General features: G+C 37.5%; 1 protein-coding gene across 1 annotated transcript in view; it reads right to left on the bottom strand.

Moving 5' to 3' along the window:
* The window catches only part of LOC144967134 (neuromedin U receptor homolog nmur-2-like), a gene marked incomplete in the record, with an annotated part of 255,708 nt that overhangs the window by 70,705 nt on the left and 172,357 nt on the right, over positions 1–12,646 (bottom strand).

The following is a 12,646-nucleotide window of genomic DNA, read 5'->3' as shown; positions in this document are numbered from 1 at the left end:
TGAGATAAATTGAAATGTAAGTTTTAATTTAAACATCAGATGGCACACGACATTTTTTTTCTTGTATTTTTCTTTCTTGCCTTGTCTGGCACTTTTCATACATACTTGTTCAGATCTTTCTTTAATATAAACGTTTAATGCAATTTTTCCTTGCCCTCTTACGTGCTATTTACTGTTTATCATTTCTAATCACAGCATCAGTTTACAATCTGGTATAGGTGGTCAAAACAGTTATCAGAATTGCAGGTGTTCCTAGTGCAGTCTTTTACTAGCCGTAAGATTTCATCATGATACAATAAATAACAAAATAATTGTAAAATTCCAATTTAGCTCTCTCCTTACCAGCCATTTTCAGGAATTTCCCCAAAACTTCACAATCAACTAACACAAAAATATAGTTTTTGTCACTCAAACACAATAGCAGTAAAGTTCTTGCCATACATATTCTGGAATGACATGTATTTTTAAAAAATTGGACAGAAAACTCGCCCTTCAATATTGATCGATTTAAATGACCCTCTTCTTGGCAAAAACTCTCATACCTAAGACTGGATTCCGATAGTCCAGGGAGGGCCCGATAGCCCAATTAGTAGAGCATTCGCTTCACACGCAAAGGGTCCGAGATCGATCCCGGATGCAGTCGAGATTTTTTCTGATATCCCTGTCAAAACAGCAGTGTTTGGGTAGCTGGGTCTGTAAGATACGGCAGAAAGTACTGGTAAAAGTATAACAACGCATGTCTATTGTCCATTTCACGCTATTGAAACCGGGATAAGCTCCTGCCCCATGGGCCAAATGGCTCTGGAGGACTTCTCTCTCTCTCTGTCTCTGTCTCTCTCTCTCTGTCTCTCTCTCTCTCTCTCTCTCTCTCTCTCTCTCTCTCTCTCTCTCTCTCTCTCTCTCTCTCTCTCTCTCTTTCTGAGATAAATACCAACCTTAATGAAAAAAGATTTTTGTTTGTTTTATTTTATTTTGTTGTAGTTCTTATTTTCAAAATATCTTATTTTTTTCGAACTTTGTCACAGATTATTTGTCTGGCACGAGCAAAAGTTACTTCGAGTGCTGACAGAATTCCCCTTATCCGAAAACCATTAAAAACAATACTCGTATTTGTATGTCACGTGTTTGACCTATATTTAAATAAGTGCAATCGAACTTACAAAGGTGATTTCGCTGAGCTGCTTTGACGTCATGAGATTTAAAAAAAAAACAACTTAAATTGGTCTTCTTATCTCGGTTAGATTAGATACCTCTTTTTTTTCGACGGTAACTAATTTTGTGAGGTATAAAATAAATGTGGTCATATCATGCAATTTGAATATAGAAAATGAAATTCTTTGTTGTGGTTTGTAGACCACCAGTCACGTGATAAGGTCTCACTCATCAATTTTAGAGTATCCACATTTAAGGTCACGTTTAGTTTTGTATGTTGGTTCAGTTGATTTGGCGGACATAAAAAAAATTGAGCTTTATATAGCGCAATATCCACTAAATGAGTAAAGAGCATTTTCCGAGGACTCAACTATGCGCCGAGCGCGAGGCTCGAACCCAGGACCATCCGATCCACTAGACCACATAGCCGCACAAAAAAATTCACCGCACATAACTGATGGTGATTTTATTTAAACTCACACCAACAATACGTTAGATATTTTTTTGTTTATTTGATTTTGTGGGGGTTTGTTTGTAATCCTTTTTATTTATTTGTTGTTTGTCTGTTGTTGTTTTGTTTTGATTTTTGTTGTTTGATTTTTTTTTGGAATTTGTAGTTTCTGATTTTTAAAAACTTTTCTCACTTATTCAAACGAGAACAAATGTGACAAATCCTCTCAGAACGGTTTTTTTTGTCGGGAAAACACTAAAACTTAACTTTCAAAAGTTGTGATGCATTAAAGAAATCTGAATGAGAAAAAAAATGTTGTTTGTATCGTAGCAAATATGAGGATTTTCCTGTAGTTTGGCGAGGCGAAGGTTGGGGAAAAAGAATGAAAATAAAAATGAAATTATGAAAAACAAGGTGGTGTTGTGTTTACATCGGCACTTATTCGTGATTAGTATAACAGAGGTAACAAACGTGTGGAGTTGCTGTCAACAGCAGACATATTCCTATCAAGCTCACCAACCGCCAGGTAAGTTTATCTGTTTCTTAAATGCCACTGTCTTGGGTTGCAGAAATAGGGAAGAAAAGTGGGTTCGAGCGTGGCCTTCGTAAAGTTATGGCCTGACACTGGCCAAAAAATGACGTCAAAATGCCAGTCTTTTGCCACAAAAGAAAACAAATCGTGAGTTGAATTCAATAAATAGTTCAACCAATGAAATGACTTGTTTCCATGAGCTCTACTAACGACAACTCACTAGGCGGTGCAAAAACCAAATAATGACGTCAAACTGCGAGTCCTTTTGGATTTCATTGTCAGGCTATAGATAGTATGCAGATGACGTCACTCAGGCCTTTGTTATGGTTTTTGCCATCCGCGTTTGTGAGTTGTTCTCACTAAACTGTATTAACCAGACTATAAAAGTTCATGGTTACACAGAGTTTGTGTGTTGGTCCGTTATACTTCCGGATGGCAATGTTGTGAACTCCTTGGCCAAGCGCATTCTATCTATTACATAACGATGGCTACGGTTCGAGTCTCACTCGGCGCATAGTTGAGTCCTTGTTTACGGCCATATAGATAGTATGCAGATGACGTCACTCAGGCCTTTGTTATTGTTTTTGCCATCCGCGTTTGTGAGTTGTTCTCACTAAACTGTATTAACCAGACTATAAAAGTTCATGGTTACACAGAGTTTGTGTGTTGGTCCGTTATACTTCCGGATGGCAATGTTGTGAACTCCTTGGCCAAGCGCATTCTATCTATACTCAATTTCCACCTGAGTACGGTGAGAGAATGCCAGTAAAGAATATTTTCCAAGGACTCAACTAACTATACGCCGAACCAGGCTCGAACCCAGGACTTTCTCATCCGAAATTGAGACTCATACCACAAGACCACATAGCCGCACAATGATTTGTCATATACTGTGACCCACAGCGTTAAACTTGAATCAAAGTCGGGAGAAAAGCGGACGTCAAAAGGGAACATGAATGTACATATGGCGATATTTATGAAAATACGCTTCAACAGTCGTAACGTCACTTCCCTCGTAATGACGCATGGTTACTTAGTAACTGGCTCTAAACTATCGGAACAATGGCGGACGCCCTTATGAAATATTTATCCGACGAGCATAAAAGCGTATCCAGAGGATAAAAAAACATTATAAATCTGATCATGTTTTGACTTTTACACATTCTGATCACAAGACATATGAAAACTTCTAGCCGGTAAGAAGAAAAAAAAGTACCGATTTTATTTGTTTAGCACCACGATGGCCGCCGTTGCTGGGCGACGTGACATCAGACTATTGAGTCCAATAGCCATAATGTTCATTCTCATCAATAGAGCAAACAACGAAACCCAATATTCATTTTTTTTGTATAATGTAAATGGTGCTGCTCGAAGCTCGAAGAAATAAATAACAATGTGAAATTGAATGTTTGTTTGTTTGTTGCTTTAGGTCTCTTCCAACACAATTGAGGTTATATGAGAGACAGCTGAAACAAAAAAACAAGCAATCTAACAAAAATAGTACAAATGTCAATCAAAATCATAACCTAAAGATATCATAAGCTAAATTATAAATAACCAAGAACAAACAGGCAGAAGATTTACAGAAAAAAATATCCCCTGTCAAAAATACAATCACAAACCAAAGAAGCAGGATAGGCTAGTAAAGAGAAGAAGAAACGACATCACTATCGGATCGTACACCCATGCGAACATCATAGGTATTTGATTCAAGGCTGATGCTCCCATCCAACCACCCGCGAAATTGAATGTAAGCTTCAATATAATATACGAAAACAGATAAAATGGACGTTTCATTCGGGTTTCCCCTTTATCAACAAAACAGCTTTATATATATAGCGCAATATCTACTAAACGTGCTCAAAGCGCTTTACAAAGGGTCCCTGGCCAACAGCAACATTCAACATTTGTGACGGGACATGACGTCTGTTAGACGATATTACAATTTTTACGGGCAGAGGCAACGCTGTGGACAGCCAGGTACTCATTTTACACCTCAGTTCAGTGAGAGAATGTGAGTGTGAGTAAAGAGCCTTCTCCAAGGACTCAACTATGCGCCGAGCGAGACTCGAACCCAGGACCCTTCAGTTCCGAAAGCGAGTGCCATACAACAAGACCACATAGCCTCACAAATTGCGCTAGATATAAAAATTCCAAGGCATGAAGTCATTGCTCATGATATAGTGTTTAACTCACTCAACCCTAACGCCGACTATATCCGTAGACTACCCGGGTTACTTGTACCCAATGCCTATTTATTACATTCTTCTGAGACATATTATAGGCGTAGTATCAAAGCTAATGTTTTTAGTTTTTGCATGTTCCTGGCAGTTGAATAAAACTATCTATGTACATGCTCATTTCTAATACATTTTTCCCATTTTCAAAAGTAGCAACAATCTCTAGGATTGAGTGAGTTAAAGTGTTATATGGGGGTCGCGTTTTCTCCTTAACCACATCAGATCGAAACTCGATTTAAAACATAAAAAAAATCATCCTCCGATGCCAAATTCCGGGTATTGGTTCTGACAGGTTATGAAACCATAAAAGGAAGATAGCTGAATTGAAAACAGGGCTTTATGGGACGCCCAGACATTCCAATTATCAGAAGAGTGGATGGAAATACAACGATAAAACAAAAGACATTCGAAACTTGTGCCCAAGTGAAATGGAACTAGTCGTACCAAAGCGGTACATATCGGGGGTGGTCGTCACGTCTAATATTGAATTTTAAGCTCGTCTTATAAACTTGGAGTTAAATTTCTTCTTTGAGGGGAGGGAGTTCATTCCTTAGATTTCGAAATAATTTTCACTTTAAAATTTGATATTTTTCAGTTTTAAACTTCATTTTCATCATTTAGTTTATTCTGACGTGCTATACGAGTTTGAGATAATGGGTAACAATGGGAGACAATTTGTATCAGAACAGGATTTATTTGACGTCGAGTGGAGGAACGATGGGAGGCCTGTTGCTTTGTTGATCAATAACAATATTATTACGATTATGATTGAGTAGTTTTGCTCCATGTAGTGTGAAAAAGGGGTTGTGGTTATCGATGAATAATCGAATGTTGTAGCATGACAACAGCAGTAGTGGGAGTCGTTGGAGTTATGACCAAAGTAGTAGTGGTCGTGGTAGTAGTAGTAGTCGTGGTAGTAGTGGTGGTAGTAGTAGTAGTAGTAGTAGTAGTAGTAGTAGTAGTAGTAGTAGTAGTAGTAGTAGTAGTCGTGGTGGTGGTTGTAGTAGTAGTAGTAGTAGTAGTAGTAGTAGTTAGTAGTAGTAGTAGTCGTGGGGTGGTGGTAGTAGTAGTAGTAGTAGTAGTAGTAGTAGTAGTAGTAGTAGTAGTAGTAGTAGTGTGTAGTAGTAGTCGTGGTAGTAGTAGTAGTAGTAGTAGTAGTAGTAGTAGTAGTAGTAGTAGTAGTAGTAGTAGTAGTAGTAGTAGTAGTACGAGTATTAGTGGTAGCAGTAGTACTAGTTGCTGGTATCGCTGATGGATAATGACGATGATGATGTTGGAAACAGTTTCTGACATCAAACGTTTGTTCCCTATTGATACTCAGGTGACGGAAATGGATAGGAATTGTCTCAAGAATGCCAAGTGTGGCACTGAAAAAATGTACGGAAAAGTGAGTGGAGCAGGCACTTATGTTGGTAACAACAAGATATGAAGTGAGTAGAAAAGTGCCAGAAGACAATAGAGAATAAAAATTTTTAAAAAAATCCACCCCATATACCGGAGCATATACTCAATGTCTCAATCGTTTCTATGTTATGTGTTTGTGTTGAGAATATTGGCTATTAAGCTAACTGCTGGTCAAAAATAACTTCGCGATGGTGGCGCGCGAACGAGCCGGCGATCTCCAGTAGTGGGTGAGAGAAGGCTTTAGAAATATGACTTGGGTTTGATACGAATATTTTAGTGTTCGTGGATAGCTCAGACGGTAGAGCCACGCTCTCACCTGCCAGGCGGAGTTGTCGTACCAATAAGGTCGCAGGTTCAAACCCCACCACCGCCGCGAAAAATTTTTATTCTCTATTGTCTTCTGGCACTTTTCTACTCACTTCATATCTTGTTGAAAAAATGTACGTAACACCTGACAGCAAGAGGAAGAGAGGAAGACTAAAAGAAGCAAGGATGAAGACAGCTGAGAGGGAAAGAAGCAAAATGGAATTTGAATCCTTGGGGGAGGGCTTTACGTCTGCAGCCGACAGCACAACAGGGAGAAGTCATTTGCTATTATTCTACTGATACCTTGACCCTCTCCTTACCACCCATAGGAAAATCTTCACATTCGTTACAATGTAACCCACAATTTTCTTATTCCGATTTCTCTTGTCCATCACAAAATTTAAACAAATGCTTTGATTACAACTATAAATACTAAACACTGTGTTGTAGAGCTCACTTGTTACTTTTTTCTTTGAGTAAGAAAAGGTGTAAATTTTCGGGGGAAATTCTAAAAATAGCTGGTAAGGAGAGAGTAATTGGCTAGTTTAAAATACGCGTAATCCAAACAAAAGTGCTAGAGAGCATTAATATAATTGATTTTTCAAAATAAAAATAAACGATTTTTAAAAAAATTCTGAACCTATTTTAAAAACAAAAGATTTATCTAGACATCAATTGATTAGTTTTAATCTTCCATAGTTTGTTATCTCTATGTGGTCTAGTGGTATGATACTCGCTTTCGGATCGGAAGGTCCTGGTTCGAGCCTCGCGCTCGGCGCATAGTTGAGTCCTTGGTAAAGGTCTTTACTCACATTCTCTGACCGTACTCAAGTGTAAAATGAGTACCTGGTCGTTAACAGCGTTGTGTTTGTCCGAAAAATTGTAATATTGCCTAACAGGCGTCATGTCCCGTCCTACATGTTAAATGTTGCTGTTGACCAGGGACCCCTTGTAAAGCGCTTTGAGCACATTTAGTGGATATTGCGCTATATAAAGCTCAATTTTAAACAAATATTTTTATCTCTTTATAAAATCCACAAGTTCAAAGCATAAATCTTTGCCGAGCAATGCAGTTTTCTTTGATTTTTTTTTTCAAAACAGTATCATAAAATACCTCCTAAGTAAGTCTTAACTCACTCAACCCTAACACTATATCCGTAGTTACCCCGAGTAAATTTTACTCCATGCCCATTTATTACATTTCTATGAGACAAATTACAGGTGCAGTATCAAAGCTAATGTTTTAGTTTTTACATGTTAATGGTAGTTGAATAAAACTATCTATGCGAATGCTCATTTTTAATTCGTTTTTTCCAATTTTGAAAAGACTAAAAAAAAATCTTTAGGATTGAGCGAGTTAAAAAAATTTTAACAGCTGAATTAAAATAGGTCCCTGGGGAGAGATCGGCTAAAATCGTCATTAGACCTCTAAATGATCATCCCACCCCCGTTATTCTCCCACACGATTCTGATAAGGAACTTGGATGGTGTTATAATGGTATTTCGACATACACAACTGTGCAGATTGGAAATATTATTATAGTTAACTGTCTGCCCCACGTATACAACGCTATGGCAAGAAAAAGAAGCAACTGTGTTTATGTATTGCTGCCCCAGCGCGCTCATTACCATGGTCTCAGGTATATGAATTTGATAGAAATGAGAGACAGAAAATTTTCATACGGCGTTAATTTAAGTAACATGAAACTGAATTTGTAGTTTCACTAATCCTTCTCTTCCTCTTCCTCCTCCTCCTCCTCCTCCTCCTCCTCCTCCTCCTCCTCCTCCTCTTCATCACCATCATTCATCATCGTCATTGTCTCTCGTCATCATCATCATCATCATCATCATCATCATCATCATCATCATCATCATCATCATCATCATCATCATATGATCAAAATTTTAGATTGAATTTTAAATCCGCAAAAAACAATAAGATACGTTATCCCTCAACACGAACATACGAGAAGGATGACAAAGAGAGAACACTAGGCAATAAACAAAGAATTCCCTTGGATTAATTCCAACCCAATGAAGTCGACTTATTATATTGTGGCGCATTCTAGAAAAAAAACAACAGGTTTTTAAAAATTTGGCCAGAAAACTCGTCCTTCAAATATTGATCGTATAAAATGACCCTATAACCTTTCAAAAACTCAAAGTCTCAATTTTGAAATTTTCTGACAAGATGATGACCTTTTTAAACAATTTATATTTAAATAATTGAGATTTCTTGCCAAAATTTAAAAACTGTGTTTTTCCAAAGTATGGCATTATTTTGACTTTCCAGCTTTTCCCATAATATTCCTAAATGTATTGGGTTCTCCCTGTAACGCCTGGTAAACAATAAAACACACCGGAATATTTTGCAAGACCTTGTTCCTGGAAACAAGATGAAAATATCCCAAATTGAAAATAGGGAACATATATTAATGAAGATGAAACCTAGAATTCCTAAGATAAGGAGCTTAAGTTTCGAATGATATTTTGAAAGCATTGAGCATTTATGTCCCGATGAAATCATTTCCGGTATCATATAGAGCGAACACGAACGCGAAGAAGAAGAAGAAGAAGAAGAAGAAGAAGAAGAAGAAGAAGAAGAAGAAGAAGAAGAAGAAGAAGAAGAAGAAGAAGAAGAAGAAGAAGAAGAAGAAGAAGAAGAAGAAGAAGAAGAAGAAGAAGAAGAAGAAGAAGAAGAAGAAGAAGAAGAAGAAGAAGAAGAAGAAAGAAGAAGAAGAAGAAGAAGAAGAAGAAGAAGAAGAAGAAGAGAGAAGAAGAAGAGGAAGAAGAAGAGGAAGAAGAAGAAAGAAGAACAAGAAGAAGAAGAAGAAGAAGAAGAAGAAGAGTATCATTTCGAGGTTGTTGTGAGGAAGTCTTTCACCTCTTTTCTATTTCGAAATCCTATAACAAAACGTTTGAGAGTTATCGACTCCGGACACCCTGAGAAAATGATACTTAGCTACTGGAAGCTGTCGACTGTATAATGTAATAATAAACAAAAATAAAGATTACAGCTTCAAAAAAGAACAAAATACCAACAATGGAACGTTTTGGGCTCAAATCCTTCTTCGGGTAACAAAAAAAAACCAAACAATTAAAATATGAATACATCACTTAAAAGCCGACCAGCTGGGATCTTAAGAAATGTATTTATGCTTTAATTGTAATTTTTTGGTGTTTTCTTTTTTGTTGGACGAAGAAGGGTTTTGAGCCCGAAACGTTCCGTGTTTGGGATTTTGTTCTTAAGTAATTTGAAGCTGTTTTATTCATTTTTGTTCATTATTTTTGGGAGAGCTTGCTCGTTAATATGCTTCATCACAGTTTGACATAGCCCTGTCGCCCTAAAGGCTAAAGGTGACAGGGCTATGTCAAACTACGGACAGAGATGCATATAGATAGAATGCGCTTGGCCAAGGAGTTCACAACATTGCCATCCGGAAGTATAACGGACCAACACACAAACTCTGTGTAACCATGAACTTTTATAGTCTGGTTAATACAGTTTAGTGAGAACAACTCACAAACGCGGATGGCAAAAACAATAACAAAGGCCTGAGTGACGTCATCTGCATACTATCTATACGAGATGGAAGTCGGTTTGGACGAATTCAATCGCTAGTGGGTGGGGGTGGGACGTTACCTCCTCTTAACTTGATAAGTTGCCAGGCTTTGATACCAGTAAGAGGAGACACTGGGTGGCTGCTAATCGGCTTCGGTCGAGGAGCTGCCTAACAACAAGTGCGCTTTATCCGTGGAGACTTTCCACCTGTCCCACATGTACCCGATGTGGGCAGGAACCCGAAACGGCAGAGCATCTAGTTGAACGGTGTTTTGTGCCAATGCTACCGGGTGGGTTAGTTCGCGACGGTGCACGAAAGCGGACCGGACTTTGCTGATTGGGTGGATCGTCATAACATAGTAGTGTGAGTACCATAAGAGGCTTCTGCCCTAAAGGTATGCACGGGAGATAGAGGCACCAATTCACTGAGGAAGATGATGGAGACGACGTTGTGTAGAGAATAGACAGTGTCAAAATCACCCGCACTGGCACCATTAAAAAAATTGAGCTTTTTTATATAGCACAATATACATTAAAAGCGCTCAAAGCGCTTTACAAGGGGTCCCTCCCTGTTCAACAGCAACATTTAACATTTAGGAGAAGACATGATGACTCTAAGGCGATATTATGTTTTTCGGACAGAAACAACGCTGTTAACGGCCAGGTACTCATTTTACATCTGAGTACGGTGAGGGAAAATGATTAAAGAGCCTTTTCCAAGGACTCAACTATGCGCCGAGCGAGGCTCGAACCCAGGACCTTCCGATCCGAAAGCGAATGTCATACCACAATATCACATAGCCGCACTTCACACCATGACACACCTCTTTTTGATTTAATTTCAGTACAAAACTTTTGGGGAGACTTTTGATGTCAGGTTGATGTTGAAATATAGATAGGGAAAGTGTGCGGGTGTATGTGTGTGTGTGTGTGTGTGTGTGTATGTATGTGTATGTGTGTATGTGTGAGTGTCTGTGTGTCTCCTGTTGCTAGATTCATTTGCGCGCACCTACAGACAATATTATTGGAACGATTTTGATCATTGATGAAAAAATTCGTCTCGATCTAGGTTAATTTACACAATACAGTTTTATAATAATTTTAATAGATAAATTCTGTTCGTAATAGCCTTTATTTCCCTTCAAATAAAGATGATTCTTCACTAGTTTGATAAAAAAAAAGGGTAACGAAGAAGAGAATTGAATTAGAATAACGATTCTGCACTTCAAACTCTGTGAGTTTAAATCCTACTATGACGTTATACAAAATCAAGCATCATCTTTACAACTCGCTTGGATACAAGTTTGATAAAAGGGGGTTGTCAGATAACACCCATAAACAGTGACGTGGCATGCTTACAGAATTGGGTGGTGCCAGAATCAGAAGAAAATCACTTAAACATGTTATTTTTGTAAATACGAAAGAAAGAAAACAAATTAAAGAAAAGATTTACTCAAATAAATAAGAGGCGGTATATACCATTTATCAGTTTTATTATTTTTAAAAATGCTGTAATACATTTTTAATAGATGGAGGCGGTGCCAGGCACCAAATCAACCAATATAGCCACGCCCCTGCCCATAAAACATCTACATTATTGTAATCTGCTTAAGAAAATAAAAAGTGACATACCGAAGATAATTAAGTGTTAACCACAACCCATTTTCTCCTTTCCACCACCTTAATAATGAGAATTAGCCACTCGGGGTAGCCAAGAATTGTCAGAGGACACGAAACGGAATTCTGTAATGTAAAATACCGCATTCCCACACGCAAAATGGAGATGTTATTTTGTTGTAAAAATGTTGCTCTTTTCACGAATTAAAAGACAAAAAGATATCTAATCCTATTATTGATGTCTTTATCGACAAAAGTTTGTTGTTTTAAAAAATTTGTGACCCTTCGTCTCAAAACTATATTATGTCGGAACGAACCGGATGCTTAAAATATGAATTTAATATTAAAACTGGTCAAAAACATAAATTGTTGGCATCAGCACCATAAAATATGGTATCCATTCTCATCAATAAAAGATACAAACTCAACACAAGTCTGATATTTATGGCTATAAATTCAATTTTCAACATCTTAACCATCCCGACTTAATACCGTTTTGAGGCGAAGGGTCACAAATGGGAACTTAATAAAAAAGAAATTGTTTCTTATCAACATAACAATAATAACATGGAAAATGCTTTGTGTAAATTGACGGTTTCACAGACTTGTTGATTTGATAACGAGGCCATTCATTTAGTATAAATGATGTCCCAAGAGAAATAAAGAACACATAAATATTATGTGGAAAACAGACAAATTTAATAACCAAAAAAATATTTTCACACTTAAATACATGTAACAAAAACAACAGAAATGGAAAAATAAATACAACAAACTTTCTTCAACAAGGTCGCAAGACGGGAATAAATGCAAAAACGTTAATTATAATGCGTTCCGGATCTTTTTTGTGATCTATTTATTTTTATAGTCTATATTTACACCTTTCATCATCCATTGTTGCTTGTAGTGTGGCTATGTGGTCTAGTGGTATGACACTCGCTTTCGGATCGGAAGGTCCCGGGTTCGAGCCTCGCTCGGTACATGGTTGAGTTCTTGGAAATGGCTCTTTACTCACATTCTCTCACCGTACTCAGGTGTAAAATGAGTACCTAGCCGTTAACAGCGTTGTCTTTGTCCGAAAAATTGTAATATCGCCTAACAGGCGTCATGTCCCCTCCTACATCTTAAATGTTGTTGTTGACCAGGAACTCCTTGCAAAGGCTTTGAGCACATTTAGTGGATATTGCGCTATATAAAAGCTCTTTTTTTCTTTTTTAGTCGATCATTTATTTAACCAAACCTAAAATATAATAAATTGTGTGAGAGAGCATTTCCAATTGAACTACAACAAAAATAGTCTCTATCATTACTTATTACTATATCTAAGAGCACAGTGCTATGTCTTCCTGGCCGTGCAGATTATAATGTCAAGCACGTAAATT

This window comes from Berghia stephanieae, chromosome 3 (genome assembly GCF_034508935.2).
Source record: "Berghia stephanieae isolate SIO BIC M18660-M18661 chromosome 3, UCSD_Bste_1.3, whole genome shotgun sequence".
In the NCBI taxonomy this organism is placed as follows: Eukaryota; Metazoa; Mollusca; class Gastropoda; order Nudibranchia; family Aeolidiidae; genus Berghia; species Berghia stephanieae.
Note: the sequence above shows the minus strand (reverse complement) of the source record. Positions and strands in the feature narration are given on the sequence as shown.